This window comes from Balaenoptera musculus, chromosome 7, assembly GCF_009873245.2.
Source record: "Balaenoptera musculus isolate JJ_BM4_2016_0621 chromosome 7, mBalMus1.pri.v3, whole genome shotgun sequence".
Lineage (NCBI taxonomy): Eukaryota > Metazoa > Chordata > Mammalia > Artiodactyla > Balaenopteridae > Balaenoptera > Balaenoptera musculus.
In genome coordinates, this window is record NC_045791.1 from 83,028,972 (window position 1) to 83,054,907 (window position 25,936).

Below are 25,936 nucleotides of genomic sequence, written 5' to 3' on the forward strand. Positions count from 1 at the left end.
TCCTTTAAATGATAACTTATGGAAATGCTAGTTCAGATGGTAACGTCACAGTGTTCTGTATGCAGAGAGGGAGAGTTCATAGCGACGGCTATTTATTCATATGTGTGTGTGTCTTTGCCAGCCTTTGAGTTCTCTGTATCTACTGTGTATGTGAATGGTCACGTGGGACTCAGTGATGTTGTTGTGACTTTGACCTAGGGCCCGAGAGTCACTGCTGACCTCGGCACTCATTGACACAGTGGTAGTTAGAGGTGAAAAGTAAAGCTGTCAAGCCCAAGGACTTAGCTTCAGGCCCCCCTGAGCTGGGTGTGCGGCAGAAGCAAGTTCTTAATTAGCCCACCTTCCTCTTCGGCTTTCCGTGTAACTCAGTGTTCAGGAAGCTAGCAAGTCCAGGGGGTTCCAGAGTTAGCCTGCAGAAGAAGAGAGTTCAAAAGCCAACACGGGGTGGGGTGAGGGGTACTTCCCTGGCGGTCCAGTGGTTAAGACTCGGCACTTCCACAGCAGGGGGCACGGATTCAACCCCTGGTCAGGGAACTCAGATCCCACATGCGTCGTGGAGCAGTCACACACACACACACACACACACACACACACACACACACACACACACGCAAAGCCGACGCCGGAGGTCCTGGCCCTCTCATGTCCCTTGGGCCATTTTACAACTCCCCAAAGACCAGCCCTGCCTCTGGCCTGCAGTTCACCTCTGAGTTATGTACAACTCAACCTGCATCCCTCTAAAGTCCTATATCCATATTCACCATTGGCTGGTTTGAGGCCCTGCGTGGGCTCTGAATGCTGAACAAAAGCAGGGCATCCAGGGCTACGTGTAGATACCTCACCAGCACTGGAGGCTGGTCTGCTGGAAGACAGAAAGACGGTGGGGCCTGATTATAACCTGACCAGGGGACACCCCGGTGCATTGGTTGTCTCTATCTGCAGGTAGGCTAGCTGACCCCTCTCCTTGAGTCCTTCCCTTTGGGAAACCCTACTCACAGTATTGATCTCCTTTTTTGCCTTGTACTGAATGACACGTTACCTCCACGCTCTCCCGGACTAGGCGGTCAGCAGGGCCACAGGGCTGCTTCCTCTCTTCGGTGGGGATGGGGAGTTGACGGGGTGAGGGTCCGAGGAATGAGCATGAATGGCAAGAACACAAGGGAAAAAGTTAAACGGTCACACAGAAGGTTAACTTTTCCAAGGTTTGCAGTTAAAGGTATTTGACCATTCTCTGGCTGAGCCAGATCAAGGGAACTTGAGAGCTTTTACTGTGATTCTTCAATGTAAAAAATAAACAACAATGTCAAACTGTGTTTATATGATTTGTATAAAGCCTTTTTAAGATTACTATTTAAATAAACATTATACCAGAGATATTTTTCTGCGTGTTTCTTTATTGGAGACAAAGAGACTTGGGTTCTGGGTGACCTAATCATCCCAGTTTGCCTGAGACGTTCCTGGGTTTTAGCACTGAAAGTCCCGTGTCCCGGGAAATCCCTCAATCCCAGCCATATCAGGATGGTCGGTCATTCTCTTGGAACAATGTTTCTCAGCACTTTTATGTGAAGTTAGTAGGTAGATTGGCTAGCTGGCTTTTTATAAGGTGAAAATATGATATAGATGGGTAATGGGCTACCTGGCCAGGTGGGCTTCTTTAGCTCAAAGGCTTGCCTGGTAGATTTCCGAGACTGTGATCCCTACAAACACTCCTCCTCCCTAGACATCGCCAGTCCCTTGCAATTTTTGACTCTTTGCTGCTGCCTTCCTGCTCAAACATTTGCTTGTTAATATCTCTGGTAATTTCAAGGTCTATAACAGTGCTTCTCAAAGTGTGGTCCCTGGACCGGCAGTATCAGCCTCACTTGGGAACTTGTCAGAGGTGTACATTCTCGGACTCCACTCCACATCTACTGAATCACACACTCTGGGAGGAGGACCTAGAGATTTACATCTTAACAAGCCCTCCAAGGGGTTCTTATGCACCTTCAAGTTTAAGAACCTCTGGTCTAGGAGAAAGGAGAAGTAGCCTGGCTTCACAAAATGATTAGGGATCTTCTCACCTATGGGTTATTAAATTCAAAACAAACTAGACTTTGGCCAGAGAAAACTAAAGGAGGTCAAGTACACTCTTAGGTAGTACAAGTTTCCAGAGGATGAGGAAGGAAAAACCTTACTATGAACTTCCCACTATCCCACACACGAGAGACTCAAAGCTGTGAACCAGAGCTGAATTTGCCCCCATCCGGAAGCTCTGTTCACATTTGGTTCAATCATTTATTCAAAAAATGTTTTTGAGCACTTCCTGATTTTGTAAGCTCTTGGAGCTTATACTCCAGTGAAGTGGACAGAAAGCAGACAGCCAAGCACATAAGATAAGGATTGCTTATGGTAAATTCGATGAAGGCAATAAACACGTAGCTCTGACAGAGAATTACTAGATATTAAAAGTATAATATTTGTGTCACTTGAGTTCCTATTTGCAAAACATGGCTATTTATTACTGATGTTACAGGATTTGGGTTAATATATTAAATACAACTTACCCGTTTTATAGTCGACAACACTTATCATAATGAAACCTAATGAATCTGATATAATATCAATACAATATATCTCTTGGAAACTTTTTTTAAAAAGCATTACCAGGGTCACTCCCTGTAAACGACTGATCAAGGAAGACCTCCCTGAGTAGGTGATATTTAAGCTAAAACCTGAAAAGATAAGGAAGTCAGCTAAGCAAAGGACCTGGGACAACTTTTCCCAATTGAAGGAACAGCATATAGAGATCCTGCTGTGGGAAAGAGTCTGCTGTGTTCCTATGACCACAAAGCAGAGCAATGAAAGAGCGAGCATGATCAACGGGGGGGAAGGGTATCGAGACTGGGGAGCCAGGTAAGATTCTTCAAGGCAGTGAGGAGGTGCTGCCTTGCATCACTCTTCGGCCTTCCTTAATTTACAGAAAAGGCAGCCCTCAAGTGTGCCCCGTCCCCATTCCTCACTGGCCAGTAAGGTCACCCCAGTCATATCTCTGCAGCTTCCCTCTCAGCCCCTCTTGTGATCTTTATGATACCACATGTCTCCTGAGTTGCCTGCTTCTATCGTTTTACTGACCCTAACGACAATCACAGAGGTTAAAATGAAAGCAAATTCCTACTTCCCTTTAGTTGAGTTTGTGGATATTTTTAAAGCCCTAATAATCTAATATCTCCTGGTCTCTAGCCATCTAGGGTTTACATAAGATCTTTTTTTTTCCCCCTTATCTGCATCCTTCTGGAAATGTTTATAGAATCTTCAGGGGAGGCAGTGAAATGAAGCTGGAGCAGGCCCATCCTTGAGGGAAACAGGACCCATCTGGCTGCCGAGGCGCTTTTGCCCCTGCAACGTTAGTGGTGGTGATCGGGGTGGGGAGGGGAGCGTGAGGAAGACACGGAACGGTGAGTCTATTCCAGTCCTCCCAGGCTCCAGCATCCAGTCGCAGGCTGAGCTAAACAAATCTCCTAAGCAAATGTTTCCCCTGGGGGATGATCTGTGAGACAAGGGGGTGCTGATCAGAATAGGAAATGTCACCTGTGTGGGTCCTCGAAGCTTCCTTCCCTCTGCCCACGGGCTTCACAGTAACTTTAACGCTAGTTTCTATCAACAAAAGGGAAGGTTCCGAAGAAGCCTAAGGACTGAGGCCCAGGCTCGGCTTGCCCCTGGATTCCCACCCCGCCCCCAGAAGCCCCAGGCCTGCTCCCCACCCTCCGAGGCCGGTCCTCCTCATCCCTGGCTTCCTAGGGGCCCCTGTGAGGAGGTCCTGGAGGAAGGACACGCCTTCCGTGTTCTCCCTGAAGATGGGGCCAGAGACTTCCGAGGGAGCCACGGGTCAAGTTGTTTCTGCAGCTTATCCAGAGAATGATGCCTGTGTCCTCTCTCTTCCCAGCCAGAAAAACCCCATAGGACAATTTTGTGTGCGGGAGCACTGTTTCAGTCACAGCCAGCTTCCAAATGCAGCAAGAGAAAGAGACCCTTGGCCACAGGTGAGCGGTCCCGCATCCCTCCTCCTGCACAGTGGCGCCAGGTGAGCAGGGCCCCTCTCTCCACAGAGGTACCGCCCGAGCCGGCCTTGCCCACGTGCACACAGAGGTGCCCGGAAAAGTCCTGAACCAGCAGAGAGGTAAAGCCCTGGAGTCGGGAGGGGGGCTTGGGGGAAGCTCCTTTCCAGGCCCCTCACCAAACCAGTAGGCCCGGGCAGCTGTGGTCAGGCGTGGCCCCTCCTCTACCCTAATTCAAACAAACCTCCCCTGGAAACCCCGGGCAGTTCTGTTTGCAAAGCGCAGGCTGCAGCCTCCGCAGCTGCCCAGGCCTCTCAGAACCGTCAAGAGCCAGGTTGCCGTAGTTTGGAGCACAGCTCTACTAATAAATCTCCATCCCCAAGCCCTTGACTTCCTCCACTGGGAACTGAAGCCCGGCCTTTCCGAGCCGCCCTGGCAGCCCTGCTGCATTGCCAAGCCTTGACTCCAGGGCCCTGGCAGGCGGCCTTTCTGGATTTGCCTTTTTTCTTCACCTTTCTCCCTCCTCCACCCCCTCATCTCACCTCTCCTTGAGCATTCACATTTCTATTTCCAGCCAACTGTTTTTAAACCCTATGGGAGTTCAAAGAAACCTTTAGAGGGTTTTGCAATCCACCAGTGCTCCTCTCCCCTTGAACTTGGACATGCTGAGGAGGTGGGAGAACACTGGTCCCAGAGCTTGGCACCCAGGGTTCTCAGTTCTGCCTCTAGCTCTGTGACCTTGGGAAAGCCATGTACATCTGGCGTTTTCCAGGTGTAATGACCTATATACACTACCAAAAGTAAAATGGATGGCTAGTGGGAAGCTGCTGCATAGCACAGGGAGATCAGCTCGGTGCTTTGTGACCACCTGGAGGGGTGGGATGGGGCAGGTGGGAGGGAGATGCAAGAGGGAGGAGATATGGGGATATATGTATATGTATAGCTGATTCACTTTGTTATACAGCAGAAACTAACACAACATTGTAAAGCAATTATACTCCAATAAAAATGTTAAAAAAATAAAAAACCAAATCAACAATAATAATAAAAAATAGTGAACATTTGAGTTAAATGAATTTTGAGCCCCAAACTCTAACATCCTAGCTGATGGAGTAGTTCTTTTCGGTTGTCTGAATCTGTGCTGTACAAAGCAGTGAGGATAAAGCTTTGCAGATGCCTCCCCCGTGCAGAGAGGCTGGGAGTGCATCTTCGGGTTTGATCCTACTGTGGAGCTGGCTCAAATCCAATCCCTCGCAGCAGAATTGCTCTTTTTCCCATAGCCCTTCACTAATAGCTCTTTACATAGAAACTGACATGCTGACTTGTCTATCTCCCACTAACTCTTATGGGAAGGATACATGCATGCATTCATTCATATAATCAACGTGTTTTTATATTAAATGCCCACTGTGTGCCTTGCTAGGTGCCAGGAGACAATGCTATGCATGACGGATGTGGTCCTTGCCTTCAGGGAGCTTACAATCTAGAGAGAGAGACATAGGTAAAGCCAATAAGCACACAAATCTGTCATGACAATCACGGCAGGAGCTATAAAGTGAAGTTCAGAGAGCCGTGAGCGTGTGAGAGGCTCCGAGAAGCTGCCCCTGGGCATCGCGACTGATGGGAACTGAAATCCCAGGGTGAGTCAGAGGAGTAGGAAGAACAGAGGGAAGAGCGTGTCAAGCAGAAGGGCCAGCAGGTGCAAAGATTCAGAGGCAGAGGGAAATCTGGCTGGAGCAAAAATGAGGGATAAGGGGAAGCATCTCATTCACCTTTGTATCAGGACCCCCAACTCATACCTGACTCTTACTGTGCAAGCTCAAAAAATGTTTGTTGAACGTATGAATGAGTGAATGACTTGTATAAACTCCCCTTTCTGACAGACATCAAGCGGCCTATTTTGTACAGACTAAAAGATAAATGCATTCGTTCTTCCTTATTGCTGTTGTGCTTCACCATAGTGGAAAATGTGGAAGTAAGTCTCCTAGAGTCTGAACTGAGAGATTATGCCCACAAGTTCCAGTGTGGAGATGGGTACTACTTGTTTAAATGTGATAATTTAGGTTAAATATATACAGATTAAAATACTGTTGGAAAGTTGGAGAATCGCCAGATTTAACAAATAAAAATATTCCATGAGCCACTGTGGAAAACGGTATGGCAGTTCCTCAAAATGTTAAACATAGAATTACCATGTGATCCAGCAATTCCACATCCAGGCACACAGACTCAAAAGAATTGAAAGCAGGGAATCAAATAGATACTTGCTCACCAACGTTCATAGCAGCATTATTCACGGTAGCCAAAAGGTAGAAACAACCCAAATGTCTATCAACAGATGAATGGAAAGACAACAAGTGGTACGTACATACAATGGAATATTATTCAGCCTTAAAAAGGAATGACATTGTGATACATGTTACAACATAGATGAACTTTGAAAATATTATGCTAAGGTGAACTAAGCCAAACACAGAAGGAACACTAATATGAGATGCCAAGAGTAGGCAAATTCAAAGAGAAAGTAAATTAGAGGTTATCAAGGGCCGGGGCAGGGGGGTGTTATTATTTAACGGGTACAGAATTTGGCACATTGAATAAGATCTTGAAGTGGATGGTGGTGGTGATGGTCGCACAGCATGTGCATGCACTTAACTCCACTGAATCGTACTTAGGGTTGAAATAGTCAATTTTATATTATATAAATTTACCACAATGTTTTAAAAGCACTTTTCCTTCAAAGAAAAAACCCCATGTAATACTTGGGACATGCCTAAACTGAAAATGTATTTATTGTTTATCCAAAATTTGAATGTAACTGGGCATCCTGTATTTTCTCTGGCAACCCTAATTGAGAAGCTTCCTGTTCACCATGGGCTTCCTAGAACATTTCCAGGATTCAGGAACCATCCTTTCAAAAGCAAAAATCAGTGCTTGTGGTCTGATAAGAATGAATGTACAAGCCAGGCATGGAAAATCAGGGGGGTGCCTGCCCTAATTATAGACTCAGCCCTAGACACAGGCCATGAAGTGACTCCCTCAGCCCTCACTCACTCCACCAGTGAAGAGGTGAAGATTAGAAATCTTGGTTGGGTTTCCCATCTGTCGTTTAATCACCGTGATCCACAAATGCAGTAAAAGCTGGTTATAAACCCCTTCTTACGATTGACCACGTGGCTAGAATTACAGTTGCAGATGGCGACGCTCAGACGATAGCCTCGTCCCCCGCCATCGATGCATCTTCACACCAGAGTTGGTAAGAACCCATGGGGTGCCCAGATGCCTAATTGTACAGTCATTTGCACCCATGCCTTCTCAATAAAAGAAACGGCTCACCATGCAGCAAGAAACAACAGGTGTAAAAGGCAAAGGCCACTTTGGAACCATTTGGACCAAAGAACATGGCTCAGCGTAACAAGAGCGCCCACGGACTTGGCACGCCTGCACTCATCTGCCTGCGAGAGGGGCCTGAAATCAGACCACAGCCGCGGAGTCTACGGCTGCTGTTCCAGGTGGTCCCACCTACTCCTTCTCTCAACCGAGACTAAAGGCAGCTGAGGAGGGCATGGCATGAAGAGATGGGTCGTGTCCAAGTCATTTTTACTAGGTGCTGACAAGTCACCGCGAACGTCTGGAAATGGCGTAGCACGGCAGAAACACACGGGTCACGATGCGCTGGTGAATGATTACCAGAGGAGAAATTCATTGCAGGCTGCTCTCAGCTCCCATCACATAAGGAAGTGTTACATTAACAAGATGGAAGGTCCCTGCGTTCCCCTCCCCAACACAGCCCCCCACCGCCACCGCCTGCCACCCCACTATTTCAGTTTGTGTTGCATGGAGGGAGGGGAGCCCAAAGGCAGGGGGGAGTTAATTCAGCTACACTCATCAAAAAGGGGGTCACTGTGGCAGCCAAAGCCAACCGAAGCAGATTCGACCTGCACGCCACAAGAAATTCTTTCCCTGCCGCCTGCACCAGCTATGACCACTGCAGTCTGGCGACGATCTATGACATTAAAGCAGAGTGTCTTTTTTTTTTTTTTAGCCGTTCATGTCACTTGCTTTCCATCCTGGATGTGTGTGTTTCCCCGTCCATGTGCCTGGCCTTGTCTCTGTTGGCCCCCAGGTTGCCTGGTATTTCTAACCTTTCCTGGTGAATGATTACCAGAGGAGAAATTCATTAGAGGCTGCTCTCAGCTAGACACAGACAGATGTAAACACAGACAGATGTAGAACGTAGTGGGTGCCGGCCTAGAACCCGTACTGGAGACTGCGGAAGACTAGGATGAATAAGACATGCTGGCTTTGGAGCCTCTCTGGATCAACACGATCTGGGGTGATGGGAACAAGAAGTCTCCCTTTTGTGGCAGCCAAGAGGACATTATAGATGGAGTGGCCTTCAAGTCCTTGGTAGTCAGTGTCACAGGCCGTCATTGTCTCGTCCCTCTTTCTAATCTCTTCTCCAATTACCACTTCCCACGTTAAAGAATCACAGGGCACAAACGGAAGGTTAGCAGAGAGTCAAAAGCATGCAGACAGAGGGGTCAATAGTTCTTTTTTAATGAGATTTCTGCTCCTTCAAAATGCCATTCACACGCAGAGGGGCCAGCCAGCCGAATCTGCTTTTAAAGTCAAATGCAAAGCCAGGCCCGGAACAGACAGTCTCTGCCTGGGGTGGGGGGTCTCCACCGGTGCCTTCCCCAGGAGGCCAGAAAACTCAGCACCTTGGCCTCGCCCCTTTGCCAAGCCCCTCACCACTCAGAGGCCCTGCCAGGTTCCTGTTGCAAACGTTAACCTAAAGCGGGTGAGGAGCCCCAGCACGCCCGCCAGCCAATACGATATTAAATATTACACCTCCCTGCCTGGGCCTGGGCTGAAAGCCGCCATTTCGTTATGCAGCTTCCTCTGGGTTAAGGAAAAAAGAGCACACTTCTCCCAGATGCGCCCCACGGAGACCTGCCCTCAGTCTCCCCAGCGCTGGGCAAACCTTCAAAACTGTTCAGTTTGTTTAAGCCCCATCCATCTTTAATGTCAGAGTCTACATTTTCTCCTCTCCTCCTTTTACAAAGCAGCCAAAAAAGAAAATGTCACCGCATTTGGGGCCAATTCAAAAGTCAGGCTTAGACGGATGTTCTGTTTCATTCTCCCCGTGTCTTTATCTCCCGTGGAGTCTTTAGGGGCTGCATCTCCACCCCGCTCCATTCCTGTGTTCATTTGGTGTCTTGATGTCTCCCCTCTCTCATACGCTCCTCACTTGCCTTCTTCTAAAGCATCAGCCTTAGAACACAAAACTCTCTGTGACTGCAGCCCCTGCTAAGAGGACATCATGTTGATTTGGGAGGTGGGGGCCGGGGAGGGAGCTTGCCAGGTGAGGCTGTCACCACCCCTATCAACATCCTGCCAGGGATTTGGAGGTTGAACAGCTGATGCAGGTAAGTGTCCCCAGTGCTGCCTTTTAGAAACCGGATTCTCCAAATTTGTGCAAAACACATGGAATCATCCGAAGCTGTGACAGTTTGGTCAGGAACGGTGTAGGCACCTCTTCTCCCTGTACGCCTTAGAAAGACTCTTTAAGCCATGAGAGGCAGGCGGCAGTTCTGATGAAGATGCCAGTTGGAATGCATCTCTGACAGCTCCTGGCTCACCCAGGAGTGGGGAGCTGATACACTGATTGATACCCGGGGGCGAGGCCGTCAGCTGGGAGGACACAGGAAGGAGATAAGGGACTCAATCAGTGTCAGACCCGTCCTGACACACGTCGCTGTAAATCACTTTGGGGAAACATTCTCACCTGTCAAGAGCGGAGAAGGGCGAGTAGGTAATAAAGAAACAGGGTGAGAAGCAGCTGTGTGGGCTGCCGGCTCTGGGATGGACCCTGGCCTTGGCTCTAGATGGAAATGTACAAAACTCGTAGAACTCCATCCAGCCATCCTCAGCCCTAGCGGAGGTACAGCACTGAGTTCATTGCAGTGGGTTAAAATAGAATGCAGGGTGAATTTTAGAGTATGTGAATTAGGCCTCAGTAACACTGCTATAAATATAGATATTCCAACCAGTAGCCCAGGATGACTGCAGTAAAAATCCTCCTCCCCACCCCTGCCCCCCCCCGCCACCGTCCACCCCCTGCAGGAAGGCAGTAGAGACCACTGTTGACTGTTCTCACCCTGCCTTTGCCCACTGATACCTGGAGTGAGAAGCAGCCCATGGTGAGCTGTGAGGAAAATAGGCCTTAAAGGTGCAGCGTTTTGATGAGAAAAGATTCCTCCAATTCCAGAAAGCCCCAAGACTGCACTTCAGCATTCCCCAACCATGTTGCAGATGTGATTAGCACTGGCCAAACCCATTTTAGAGATTGTCTTTCAACATGTTTTAATTAGACATTTAAAAATAATAACCTTATTTTTTTGTCCAGGGGACGGAGTTGAAAATAATGAACAGATTAGTGATTAATTAATTGCTGGCAGGTGTGGGGAGAAACCATCTATGGCTTCTTAGCATTTTCCCCCTTTCTCTCTTAAGATCATTCTTTCTTATTTTAATTAATTTTTGCCACCGCAGCACTTCTCTTATCAAATATTCGAATAAACTAAACAAATAGAGTGTACTGAGACCAAAGTACTCAATATGACATTTAATTGGAATTGCAGCCTTGCTTTCTCCCAGTGGAATCTCAGGGCACCTGGAAGCTTTCCCTGGCAGTGGAATTGGACTCCAAAAGTGCATTGTTAGCATCTAGTTCATCTTCCTTCCAGGTGCCAAGGGCATGGCTTGATTGAAGCAAGGAGCCGTAAGACGTTGGGTGTTTGTGGTACCCTGGTGAGGAACAGAGGCGGGAACTTAACAAGGCTGTGGACCTTCTCCCACCCACCTGCCTCACCATTCCCTTCTGTGTGTCTGCGCTGCATGAGTACACACCAGTGGGTGCACCATCCAGCTGTTGGAAGGGTCAAGTCCCAGTGGCAACCATGTGCTTCTGTTTGCAGCATCTCTCTGGGCTCTGCAGGAGGGCTCTCATCATTTATCACTCACACGGGAACAGCTAGGTCTGATGCAAGGATGCACATCCATGACCTTGAACCCAAGCCATGGGCAGAGGACGGGTGACAGGCAGGACCTGTGCTTGTGTACAAGGCCCCCAGCACTAGACTCTCAGGGAATGTGGGCTTCACATGAAGCTCTGTTCTTTCCAAAGGGACAGCTGCTCAGAAAGACTACAGCGAAGTACACTTCCTACTCTGCAGGGCTGTTTCCTGAAAGAGTGAACAGGCATCTTTAACTACCAGAGGGGACTTTGGGGATGTAGGTCTGTAATGGAGACTGAGCTATTGGCTGCTTCAAAATAAGTTATGAGTTTCAGGACATTACTCTGGTGCCTTCTCACCATTGGGAGATTCCTGAGGACCAAGGGCCTAGGCTGTCTTCTCAAAAGCAGGCAAATTGTTGAGCCATGACCATAGATTTATCCAGAAATGATGATTAGTAGGAATAGAGAAGGAATGGAAGGGGAGTTTTAAAAGTGGGTCTCTGGGACTTCCCTGGTGGTGCAGTGGTTAAGAATCCGCCTGCCAATGCAGGGGACACGGGTTCGAGCCCTGGTCCGGGAAGATCCCACATGCCGCGGAGCAACTAAGCCCGTGTGCCACAACTACTGAGTCTGCACTCTAGAGCCCGTAAGCCACAACTACTGAAGCCTGTGTACCTAGAGCCCGTGCTCCGCAACAAGAGAAGCCACCACAATGAGAAGCCCGTGCACCACGACAAAGAGTAGCCCCCCCCTCGCCCCAACTAGAGGAAGTCCACGTTCAGCAATGAAGACCCAACTCAGCCAAAAAAAAAAAAAAAAAAAATGGGTCTCTGATGGCCACTATGTCCTTCAGCCCAAAGTATTTGTCTCCAGATAGAGGCAAAGATAGAAGTAGTTTGCTTTGACTGATGGAGCCCAGATGATGCCTTGTCATCAAGCATTTCAGTAACTGGGAGTTGAAAGGTAAAGCAGGGAGGGGGTCACGGGGAAGGAGCCATGGGAGTGGGGACACTGCTGGCCAGGAAGCTGGTAAAGAAATGAGAGGTGCTTCTGAGGGCTTCTAAACCATGCAGGCAGAGTGAGGGACCCAGCCAGAGGGAAGATTCTCTCAACAAATCTTTTTCTCTCACCCAAGTTTGGAAGCATCGAAGAACTGGAAAATTGGGATTGGGATCCCTAAGGGGTTTTCTAAAGTAGCCATGTATATAGTTTTTTAAATCCTCACAGATAGACTACTGGGCAGCCATAAGGAGAAGGAGGAGGAGGAGGAGGAAAATTCTTTATATATAAATGTGAAAAGATCTTTAAGATCTTAGGAATTCCCTGGCAGTTCAGTGGTTAGGACTCTGCACTTTCACTGCCGAGGGCCCGGGTTCAATCCCTGGTCAGGGAACTAAGATCTTGCAAGCCAGGGGGAAAAAAAAAAAAAAGATCTACAGTTAAGCAAAAAAGCAAAGTGAAGACCATGTCTAGCACGTGGGACAGGCTCTATAAGTTGCAGGGTCCAGTGAAAAATGAAATTGAGGGGGTTGAAAAATTAAGAATTTCAAGAGAACAAGAGCAGAGCATTAGGCAAGCGCAGGGCCCTCCTGACCCTGGGGCCCTGGTGACGACGGCACATTCGTCCTCCACACCCATGAAGCCAGTGGTGCTGGGATGTTACCATGCAGTAAACCTGAAATGTTGCATAAGAAATAAATAATGAGGTTTACTTATGCAGGTGGTGAGAACTAGTAGGAATGAAGAAGGAGGAAGGAGAATTTCCACTCTATGCCTATTTCTACTTTTTAATGTGTGAGCCGTGTGGATGAGTTACCAAGTCAAAAAAGGAAATAATTTAGAAAAGTCCTCAGGGCTGTAGAGAACTGCACGCAGACTCTAAGCAATACATGGGTTCCCATTCACATTTCTCAGTGATTCCATGTTGCTCCGTGGAGGTCCTGGGGATGGGAAGAAGCTCAGAGAACAGATGCATCTGACTGAAGCCACAACTGTCCTCTTTCTCACCATTTATGTGCTTGCCACTGGACTTAGATTTCTAAGAAGCCAAATAAAGTAAAGAATGTTATCTCACTCTGTGATCTGTGAGGTTCTCTTCAGCCTCCTGAACTTCGCTAGGCCTCAGGCACATGAGCCAGTGCCTACTTTTACAGCTGCCTTGTAGGGTAATACGTGCTATTCTTGTGAGTAGAGGGACTCCAGATCTCTTTAAATGCATGGGTTGGATGAATGTATCAGTAATAATGGTAGTAATCAGAAATAACAACATGTTCCAAGTCTAAAAAAGACACCTTATGTAAAATAGATAGCTAGTGGGAAGCAGACGCAGAGCACAGGGAGATCAGCTCGGTGCTTTGTGACCACCTAGAGGGGTGGGATAGGGAGGGTGGGAGGGAGACGCAAGAGGGAGGGGATATGGGGATATATGTATAGGTATAGCTGATTCACTTTGTTATACAGCAGAAACTAAACACAATATTGTAAAGCAATTATACTCCAATAAAGATGTTAAAAAGAAAAAAAAAAAAAGACACCTTCATGTGTCTCCAGAATGGCGCAACCCGGAGAAATGGAAGCGGAATGTGGAATACTCCCGAACTACAGATAATCATAATAGTTTGCACGTATTGGGTATCTACAATGTCCTGAAGGAATTATTCATGTAATCCTCATGATTCCCCTCAAGGCAGGTCCTACTATTTTTCTCATTCTATAGATAAGGAAACTGAAGTCCAAAGAGGAAAAGTAACTTGCCCAATATTACACTGTGAATAAAGGATGGAGCCAGACTGGAACAAAGACATTCTGGCCCCAAAGCCCAAACTCTTAATCATTAACCACATAGGAGGGAAGCCCCAATTTTAATGTAAATGATCTATATAATATTGAACTAAAATGTAATAATTCTTCTCAGCTGTTTTACCAACAGAACCTTCCTCTGTCCAGAACACAATAGAGCTAATTTGGAAGTAAGGGCTACCTACTTTCATTTGTATAGATGTGGCTATGAATTATTTTGTGCCATCAAGTCAAATGAACACTAGGTTCACCATTGTTTAAGGCCCACAGTAGTGTTCGGTATGGACTGCACCCCCTTTTTCTTGGAAACATTTCTTAAATTTTGACAACTTGACAGCTCTTTGGAGCAACTCTCTCAAGACTTTCCACAAGCTCTCCAAGTGATGTAAGAGGTTGAGGTAGTTAAGAGGAGTGATGAGGAGTTACTTCCAAGAGTACCAATAAATCAATAATCCAGAGTCACAGAAGGTCAAGATCAGAGGCAGATGTTGGCATTCCTTAACTGAGAAAAGAAGACTCCAGGACTCAATTCGAATTGGCTGTAGAAGTAGTATGAAAGTCAGACCAAACCCCAACATTCCCTTGGGAACTTTTCCCCTTCTGAATTGCCTAGGACACCAGGAACCAAGTATCTCTGTGAGAGAAGTGTATCAATATATACATATGTACCTTCTATCTTGTTTTGCATTTATCTTCCACTAAATCATGGTGATTACTTTGATGGAAAAGCCAATTTCAGACATATCTTTCTTTCCCAGCACCTAAAACACTACAAAGCAAAATAGATCCTTGATATACGTTTGTTGAAATGATGAGTGAATGAATGAATGACTCATCAGTCAGTTGAGGCACTACCATATTCCTTAATGGCCAGGTTATACAAGTAATATCTCATCATGACAATCCAACCCCTCCCTGCAGCCAACCAAAGATTTCAAAATCATATGAAATATTCAGATGATTTTTATTCTGTTGACACTTTGTGATAATTGCTAGAAATTCTTTTCCCAGTAGGCAGAAGCTGGAGATGAAACAAAACCAATATTAAATTTCTTCATCAAGAATTGGAAAGTGAAAACAAAATGTCTTGAACATAGTAAAAGAGGGACATTTTGCAGAGCAGCTTAATATATTGCCCTGGAATGCCTAAAAGTATTTTGTGTGATATTGTCATGTAACTACTCAATAAATGCTTTAAAGCTTGTTTGGCTTGTTCAAATTTAAAATACTAAGAGACGGACTTCCCTGGTGGTCCAGTGGTTAAGACTCCATGCTCCCAATGCAGGGGGCCCGGGTTCAATCCCTGGTCAGGGAACTAGTTCCCTCGTGCCACAACAAAGATCCCACATGCCGCAACTAAAGACCCAGCACAGCCAAATAAATAAATAAATATTTAAAATACTAAGAGAGAGAAAAGAGGTTTGGTTGATTTTTACAAATTCAATATCCAAAGTAGTATGGAAGGAAATAAAACAGCTGGGATTTGTGTAGTTGCTAATTTAGCTGAAGAATAATCATCCAGCTAAGCAAAAATAATTCCTCTGCCACATCTGGAGGAACCAGTTGCAGAAGGGAAGGTGTGGTTTGGTTGCCAAAAGGACATTTTCCTTACTGGAAAAAAAATTCTTAATTTTATACAAATTACTGTTTGGTCTTATCCTTATTTATTTATGTATTTCTTTTTCTGCTTCAAAGTGATGAAACACAAGAAGAGGGAAGGTGGTCTCAGGACTATTATGAGATTAATAAAGCCAGGATTTCTTGGGGAAGAGACTGGCTGAATCTTGGCCAGGTGATGAGACACTATAAGGAGGTCAGTGTCCTAAAGTTTTCCAGTAAAAGCTGCAGGATGAGAAAGACTGCCAGTAGCTTGTGAGGAGAGGCCAAAGGATTAGTCTACACTCTAAGAGTAATTGAAAATCGGGAAGTTTTGCTTAAAGGGAAAAAAGGAAAAGTCAAGTTACAAATAAACAATGATTGATAATAATCAAAGTCTAGTGCTGTTACAGTGGAGGATTGCTGGACTGAATGTCAATACTATGACATAGTATGAGTGTGTTTCATGTTTGGTAATTGCAATCATTGTTGCTTTTGTTGTGGTCATCCATGTACAATGCTTGGTGTCAGTCTATTTATCTCTTGTAAAAATAAAATACAGTGTGTGTGTGTGAAAAAAAAAAAAGTCTAGTGGGACAAAGAACTTAACCCGAACATAGATTTTTTTACAGTAGTTCTTTGGATGTTGTTCTAAGTTCTCTACAGAGTATCACTTTCTATATTGCCTTTACTATTTTAAGAGTTATATTTAGATTTTCTTATTTGCATTTCTGTTTTTCTCAAAACTAGTGATTCTTGAAACTTACCTGCGTCAGAATCACCAAGGAAGCTTTTTAAAAATGGAGATTCCTGAACCCAAGGCCCCAAAGAGTCTAATTAGGTGGATATAGGGTTGGGGCTCACGACTCTGTGTTTTAACAAGGAAATAGGTCCTAGGTAATTTGATGCAAGGAATTCACATCTCACTTTTGAGAAACTACTCTCATGATTTATGAAGCAGGTAATGTCCTGGGTCTATGCATCTGGAGCAAGGAATTACCACCAGATGGAAATTTATCAAAATTACAGGCATAATGGAAAGGAGAACTCTGAGAGGTCAGAGGGTAGTGATTTTATCATTTAAACGTGATTGTCAAATAACTACTCAATAAATGTTTCAAAACTTAGTTTATTCAAATTTAAAATATTAAGAGTTTAGAGATTGGATGAATTTTACAAATTCAATACCAAAAGTAATGTGGAAGAAAAATAAGCAGTGGATTTGTATAATGGCTAATTTATTAGAGTTTTGAAGTCCAAGACACATAGAAACAGAACCCAGAGAGAAGGCTGGAGAGCCACAGAAACTCGTTTTACCTACTTTTCAATTCTGCCAGCCTCTCCCTAGAAGTAATGACTTGATAATAAACTTCAAACTAATTTTTAATGCCCACAATTTAGAAATCACTATTTGGTTGTGACTCTCCATTTCGCCTTATTTCACCTACCTCTCCAGGTGAGGCATGTCTAAATCTGCCTTACAAGTTCAAAGCATGTTCATCTGATTTCATTGCAACCCCTCCCTCAACTGAAATGACAGGGGAAGAAAACTGAATTGAATGAAAAGGAACCTAGCACTGGACAGCATTTTGCCCCCTCCCAAATATGCACATGCCTCCTTCTCTCCCTCCTTTTATGAGTATGAGAGTTCCATGTAACAGTACAGTCCCAATACCAGGAATCTTTGTAATTTTCCTTTGTGGAATACCTGGGCTACTGTAGGTCAATAGAAAAGTAGGAAGAATGGCTTCTTACCTAGATTCTGCAGAGGAAGATCTATTTTTCACTGACCCATCAGGATACCCATTCACCCAGAGAAGTAATATGAGCTGAGACATACTAAGACACATCCCTTCTTAGAGAAGCTCAGCCCACACTGGCTCTGTAGAATCAAAGATTTCTCAGAGGGCCCATTTCCTAAAGCTTTTGTCATTTCAGAAGCTCTTCTGGCCCCTCTCTCCAAGGTCTCCACCTTAGTTATGCAGCTGTTAGCACCATGACAGCCATCAAAGAGTACACGCTTTGGGCAACGCAACCTCCTCCAGTGGGGAAGTGTTTGACTCAGAAAGTCACGGTCTTCCATACGGATCTCTCATCTTCCCATTTGTCAGTGACAGCAGATGGTACAAGGCATCAAACCCTTGCAGGAAGCCGCTGCCCTATAGCATGGTATGAGAAAGCATGGAGCACTGGGCTTCAGACACTAATTGCCTGACCAACAGCAAATCACTTAGCCTCTTCAAGCATCATTTTCCTCCTCTATTAAAGGGGTATTCCTACCTTCTGGGTTTGTGAGAATTTGAGATAACGTATTCAAAATGCCTGGGATATAATAGTTGATCAATAAATGGCAGTTATTATTTTATGCATGAGCCTTAGGCTAATGTATGTGTGAACATTTAGTTATTAATTAGAAGGTAAATGAAAGCTGGCTGGAGGGAATTGCATTTGACCTTTAGCAAATTATTTCATTTAGATGCACTGATGCAAAACAATCACATCTTATGAAGAAAGACATAAATAAATCTGGCTGACAAAAGATATTTTAATAAATACTCAATCTCCCACCAACATCACATCACAGTCTATGGCCACCCCACTGTAATTTGTATGCCATTTGGGGAGGCTTTGTGCCTTTCCCTCTCCTGTCAAAGTCAATCACTGGCTGATCGGGGGCCGGATTCAGCTCGTAAAATCTTTTTTGAGTGCCTGCATCTAGTGACTGCTCCAAAAAAAGGTACTCTCGATGCTTTTTCCCTTCAAATAAGCTTGCCACCAAATCAACTTGAGTGTACTGGGGTTGGTAGAGTCTCTCTAAATTATTCCCACACTGAGATCAGTTCAGCTGGTATAAAGTGATGCAGGAGCCTGATGTACCCATCGTTACGTGCCCCACTTTATTGACAGGCAAAGAGAACCTGCCGCAGTCCATATAAAGTACTGATACCTTATAACATGGGGGCAATGTTATGAGATTTACTTTGCTTGCAGAACTATGGTCTGTTACAGGGAGAACAGCATAGCTGTTCCAGCTGATGAGAGAAAGGGAGAAAGAAAAAATGACCAGGGCTTGCTACAGACTGGAAAAAGAAGAGACACAGATGCATCATGACCTTATCTTGGAAATCTAGAGACTAGACTGATGAATGAGAAAAGAAGGAGTGTCCCAGGGAAGGATGAGGATCCATGAAGGCATTTCTGGGGAGGGCAATGCACAAAAGAAGAGGTTGAGAGGGATTAAGAGGCTGGGGCTGCCATTCTTTGAAGAACAGTCAGGGACAAAGAACTGACTGGCAGCCTTGGGGAAGAATGGAGCTAAGGCTACCAAGCTTAAAAAAAAAATAGAACTAGAAAAGAAAAGAAAGGGGAGCTGTAAGAGGAATCAATTGCTGATACTGTTTGGTTAGAAAAGATTTCAGATCCCATGGCTAAAAGAAAAGAGATTTGTGTTTTTCACGTGCAATTCTCTCATGCTGAATCACATGTAAATGGTGTTATCAGGGCCTCATCTGGAGTGTCTCTGCCTCTCGACCTACCTACCTGGGATGAAGATGTATTAGAAAGTCCAACCCAGTGAATTCTGCAAAAAGGCTCTGATTAACCTTAGAAAACTCCGACTGTACAAGCAGCCAATATAATAAGCTCGTATGTTGTGACTGATTACGCCCATTACCATTCCTGCATATTTCTGCCTTCTAATGCCCACAGAAGAGCGGGAAGGAGAGTTAGGCAAACATTTTTGGGACTGGTTTTATTAACCTAATATACCAGGCATTGCCCATTTTGCATCCTGAGAAGCCATCAATCGCTTTAAACTTAGCATTTTCATTAGAAATCATCTATTTTAAATAATTATACAGTAAATCTTTGAAGTGGTTTTTATCCCAGGACCTCAAAATACATTACTATTGCTGCTGAATCTCAGCATTTGGTAGATAGTATTACATTCATTTTCTAGATGGTTAAACTAAAGCATCTAACGGTGAAATACAAAATCAGCTATAAAGGTAGGAAAGGAGTTCACAGCACTCTGGGCCAAGCGCTTACCATTCACCTATATAACTATGCTTATTGATACACGCTGCTATCCAAATGCACAATTATGATCTAGGGGCAAGTGAAGACTTTGACCGTCCATTTGGAGAGGACATCAGTCATGTTGGTGGCTGCCTGACATGTTTTAGATACGCTTCTTATGTTTGGGGAGCAGTTCACTTTCTTATCTCCCTTGCAGCTGCAGGGAAGACATGTGACCTGGGCTCTGCCAATCAGATGCCCTGGTCGAGCAGCAAGTCTAGTTCCTGGTGCAGACGTTCAGCAGAACAGATTATAGTGTCAAGTGCATGGTGGTGGCAGCACTGGCTTCCCCATCAGACCAGTCTGAAGGCACAGCTGTAGGCATGTTTTTGGAAGTTTAGCCTCTAGCCTGGTTCTTTTGTCCTCTCAATGATTGTATGAATTCCCCTGTACACTTTTAACAAACCCCTTCCCTGCATGATAAGCCAGACTCAGTTTCTGTCACTTGCAGCTAAAAACCCTGACAAGAATTCCTTTACATCCTATGGAAAATAGAGGTTTGCAGACTTCCTTTGTACTTTTAGATAGGTTGATAACTAATTATTAATTCTTTTTTGAAATCGAATGTCAATTTACTCAATTGATATTTGGTATTTATAAATACTTAATATTTATTGAGCACTGACTAAGTACAAAACTCTGTGCTAAGTATTACAGGAAAGATTTGCTGAATGCCTACTATGTGCTATATATCACACTAAGGGTTAGGGATATGAGAAAAATAAGCAAAAGCAGATATGGCCACTAATCCTCAAGAGTTGACAGTCTACAGGGAAAGGCAGACAATAATTGAGGAATCACACTCAAAACTGTAAAATTGCTACAGTGATAAGTAATGTGAAGGGCTGAGAAAGCATCCCTGAGGGAAATATATGTTAGCATGAGATACGCCTTTGAAAAGAGCATGCTAGGGTTAGTCAGAAAATGAATGGAAGGGAAGTGAACACAAATGCAGACAGATCAGTTAGGAGGTAGTATTAGTTACTCAGGAGGGAGATAACGGTAGCCTAGACTAGGGTGGTAGGGGTAGAGTTAGAGAAATAAGGACAGACTCAAGAGATATTAAGGTGGTAAGATCAAGAGGACTTAGCAATGGACTGGATATGGGAAATGAGGTAAGGTCATAGATGACTCCAGGTTTCTGACTTGAGCCACTGGGTAGATGGTGGCATCTGTCCCTGGGAGAACACTGGGAGGAAATCAGGTTTCATAGGGACAACATGAGCTCCATCTCACATGTGTTAAATGAGTTGCCTTTAAATCATCCATTAGGTCTGGAGCTCAGAAGAGAAGACTGAGCTGAAGGCATGAAAGAGTGCTTGTGTAATTGAAGTCATTGTATGAATGGGATTTCTTAGGGAAGAATATGGCCCAAGACCAAAGGGATGGCTTTGGTCCTCATCTTAAGGAGTGTCAAGTATAGGTCTAAAAATTCAGGAAGCCACCCATCAATGGTTAACAAAAGGTAATGATAGTCTGCCTAGAAAACATCAACAAGGTGAAATGCCTTAATCCAAGAAACACATCTAGATTCTCTAGCTACAAACTCCTCTATGACAGGGATCACACACTCAAGGGCCTGGCCAGTCTACTGCTCAGTTAATGGGCCAAGCAGGGGCTGTGGCATATAGTAGAGGACATGTCCCATCTAAAGTGGGCAGTTGCTTCTAAGCTCAGGCAGGTTATTCCCAGATATGATACCTGTATCCATGAACCTCTGTTAAGTCTCCCACTTTTTAAAATACCTATTGTGTTTTACATTAACTTGAAAGGACCTTGACGGAAACAGTATTTAACCAGATTTCTAGAGTCAGAACCCAATTCTCTGCTTCTGACTTGGAAACAATCTTCAATTACTGTAAACTATTTTCCCAACTAAAATCCCCTTTCTTTCCCTTTCCAAATAGCATTGATAGCCCCAGAAGACTATTCTCCTACCCCAAACACTTTCCCTGGCTATTAATACTGTTCCTAAAACTATTTTCCACTGTCTAACACTCTACCATAGTTGGTCCTCCCTAAAACCCCCTCTATTATTCAACTCTATCCTGAAGATAAGGGTATCACGGCTATTACAGCCCCATGGTGTGGGATGTAGGGATAACTGAGCAGATGAACAAAGACTAATCATCTCCTGCCACTATAGAACAGCTTGGGATCAGGACCAGGAAGGTAGGCTAGCCCAGATGAAGGGACAGTCTGGAAGCCAATGACAGAAGTGAAGACTACAGAGTTCTGGAGTAATCTTGAAGATGACCTAGGACAGAGGGAAAAAAGAGAGAAAAACTAGAAAATAATGGGAGACACTAGCTCTCAAGGTTAATTAGTTCTGGCCTCTGATTTTTTATTTATTTATTTATTTATTTTTGCCACTCAGCTCCAGTATATCTACCTGCAGGTCTGGAAGGTATTTTCCATTTATATGCATTCAGTTTTTTTTTTTTTTGCCTTCTCAATATTCCTTTGCAGTGATACATTGCATGTGCTAATTATAACTGCCAGCTATTGACTAAATCTGATATGTAGCTGAACTGGATTTATTTCTTAGTTTAGTATTACCACACACACACACATACTCGCTCACACAAAATCAAAACCTTCCTTTCCCATTCTTACATCTCTAGCCCCAAACCGTAATTATTAAACAAAGAAACATGAAACAAACAGACCATCAATACATGTGTGTAGTAAAGCAACTATTGGGATTTACTCTGCTTCATAATATTCCAGGTGAGTCAACCACACACCTTGCTTTGTGTTGCAGCTCTCAAGGCGAATCTCCTTTGGGAGACATTACACAGCACCTGAAACAGAACCACTGTTGGTATTTCCTAAGGTATCTTGGTGTAGGTAAGAGCTTCCTCCCAAATTCCCTTTCCGTCAACATTTGGCAGGACCTCTGTCAACAAAAATTACAACAACCGACACCTAACAGAGTGTCTGGCACATAGTCAATACTCAATACTTTTTTTTTAATCACAAGACAATCAAATGAAAATGAGCCATGTCTAATCTAATAATGAGTGAATATAGTAACGCACTTAGGGCCAAACACATAAGTGCTATATAAATATTAGCTATTAGTGTTATTATTATTATCTAGAGTCACTGTTGCTTCTTGTTCACATTATGGGAACCCAGATGGGCTTCTCCCACTTCCTTCTCTCACTCCATACCTCTTATTTAAATACTATCAAAACTTTCAAATTGGGCTTCCCTGGTGGCGCAGTGGTTGAGAATCTGCCTGCTAATGCAGGGGACACGGGTTCGAGCCCTGGTCTGGGAAGATCTCACATGCCGCGGTGCAACTAGGCCCGTGAGCCACAATTACTGAGCCTGCGCGTCTGGAGCCTGTGCTCCGCAACAGGAGAGGCCACGATAGTGAGAGGCCCGCGCACCGCAATGAAGAGTGGCCCCCACTTGCCGCAGCTGGAGGAAGCCCTCGCACAGAGACAAAGACCCAACACAGCCAAAAAATAAATAAATAAATAATTAATTAATTAAAGGTGCTAATAATTTTTTAAAATAAATAAATAAACTTTCAAATTTAAACCACCCCTCTTTCTCTCCCTCTTCCTCTCCCTCACCCTCTCACTCTTTCTCTCCCTCCCTCCCTCTCTCTCTCACACATGCACACAGTGAGAGAATGTGGTCTCTCGTGCATTGCTGATGGAAGTGTAACCAGCACAGCTCCCACGGAGGGAAATTTGGACACATCTATCAAAATTACAAATACAAATACTTTTCAACCCAGAAGGTCACACTGGAGAATTTATCCTACAGATTAACTCATACCCACGTGATAAACCATACATAAAATGTTATTCATTTGCAGACTTGTTTGAAATGGCAAAATGGGAATCAAACCAAGTGTCCATCAATAGGGAGCTTATTAAATAAACCTTGGTACAAGCATAGAATCTGAATACTATACAGCAATGAAAAATTTAAAATATGGACGATTTCCATGTACTTTTATGAGATGATCTCCAGGATATATTGCTAAGTTTAAAAATAATAAGGCAAAGGAGAACAGTATATAAAACATTCCAGATTTGGCATAAAAGTGAGGGGGGAGGGGATAAGTATATATACTTGTATTTGTTTTACATTAAGAAACTCTGGAAGGGTATGGAGAAAAATAAGAGGAATGATGGTCATGGCAGGGAATGGAGAATTAGGCAGGTAAGGGAGAGAGGAAGCAAGGAATGAAGGGAAAATATTTTACTATAATATTTTTAATTGTCTATTCAAAATAGATATAGATAGATGATAGATAAGTGATAGACAGATACATGGATAGATAGATAAATAGATAGACAGACAGATAGATAGATAGATAGATAGATAGATAGATAGATAGATAGATAGATAGATATAGATAGATAACCCACCTTTCTTTTAAATGAAAAGAAAATCTGGTCTTATGACTATCTAAGGAGTAGATTCACCTGCCAGTGCTCTGTAGTTGGAGTGGATGCCCAGGAAGTTCAGCATCTGGAACAGTCTGTCCCCTCTCCTCCAGGCTGCTTCCCCTACCCACTGTGGGATGATGGGGACTTTGAGATGGGTAACTGTGCCTAGAAAGCTGGACACCTGTATTGGTTAACTTAATACAGTCTGCTGTGCTCTGGCCCTGTTTTCACATCTATATATTCCTTCTGGGACATAAGAGTATAAATTAAGAAAAATCTCTAGGGTCACAGACTCAATATTATAACTCTTCATTTCTTTGCTTTCATCAAAAGTTTAAATTCAGACTTTTAATGTGATTTGCAAATAGCTTTGTGTGATATGACGTTGGAGGTCAGAGGACTTCTCAATCCATCTGAACATACATAAACACACTGCAGCAAAAATCCATTAAAAGTACAAATAGCTAATCCTTTACATGGGGTGAATAAATAATTCACCTCCAGGCGCTCCCGCCATAAATCAGTTGTGCCGTTATCAGATGCCAACACTAGAATAGGAAAGCAAAGCAGCTGTATTAAACTTTGACAATTAAAAAAAAAAAAGAATGGGTAAAGTGGAGATGAACCATTTGTTTTCTTTCCGGGTAGTTGTCTAAACAGACTATGTAATGAACAAGCTGGGGAGAAACCATTGACTTAATGCTCTTCTGATGAAAACCTTTCCTGATTTTTCACCTCAGGTAAAGGATGGATCTGATCCACACTTTAAGGGCTCCAGCAGTGGCACATGCCAACAACCTGATGTGACTCAGGCACCTACACAGGCTCAGCCCTGCTCCAGTGAGAGACCCACTGGCAACTTGGCTCCCTCAAGCTCAGTTGGCGGAGGAAGGGAAGGCTCAGGAACAGAATAATGCAGGACTCATTCTACACCAAAAAGGCCTAAGGAAGAGAGGTGCTCCCATACCTCCTGTAGTCAGGAAAAGTCAGGAAGGCTATGGAAGAGCTTTAAGGATGAAGAGGACCCAGGCAGGAAATGAGGCTCAAGTCAAGCCAGCCACTTCCATGCAGATGACCCCTTACAGCAAGACTTCTTAAAATTCAGTTAACAAATGTTTACACGGGGCTTGCTTTGTGCCAGGCACAGTTCTAAGTGCTTCAGACATCAACTCCGTAAATCCTCACCACATCCCCTTGAGGTAGGTTCTATTGTTAGCTCCATTTTACTGGGGAGGAGATTAAGGTGCAACATAATGGAGAAACCTGCCCAGTTTTATTCAGCTGTGGATGAGGAAGCCCAAGGAAAACAAATGACTAGAGATATGAGCCTTAAGGTTAACAGAGCCTCCCTGATAATTATCATTAGCAATTCCACTCCAAGGTATATACCCAAAATAGTTGAAAACAATTGTTCAGACAAAACCTGGACACAAATGTGAAGAGCAGCACTATTCACAATAGCTAAAAGGTAGAAACAATCCAAATGTCTATCAGCTGGATAACAAAATATGGTATTTCCATATAATATAATATTATTCAGCCATACAAAAGAATGAGATGCTACATGTCACAACATAGATGAATCTGAAAACCATTATGCTAAGGGCACGTAGTGTGTAATCCCATTTACGTGAAACATCCAGAAGAGGCAAATCCATAGAGATAGAAAGAGATTCGTGGTTCGCAGGACCTGGGGAGAGGGAGGAAATGGGAAGTGATGGCTTAATGGGTTTGGGGGTGTCCTTTTGGAGTGATGAAAATGCTGGAACTAGGTAGTGGCGATGGTTGCATAACATTGTGAATTTACTAAATGATACTGAATTACATACTTTAAGATGGTTAAAATGTTGAATCTTAGGTGACTTTTACCTAAGAAAAAACACCTCAGTGGTTTTATAAAATAATTATTTCTTCTCAGTCACGTATCTGTGGGTCGTCTGGGGGTAAGGTGATCTAGTGTGAGCTAGGCGGGGCTTGTTTCTGGGCTACAG

The 25,936-nt window shown here is 44.1% G+C and overlaps 1 pseudogene; it reads left to right on the plus strand.

Moving 5' to 3' along the window:
• The first annotated feature begins 2,851 nt into the window (after nt 1-2,851).
• Nucleotides 2,852-25,936, plus strand: part of LOC118897975 — a 34,524-nt pseudogene continuing 11,439 nt past the window's right edge.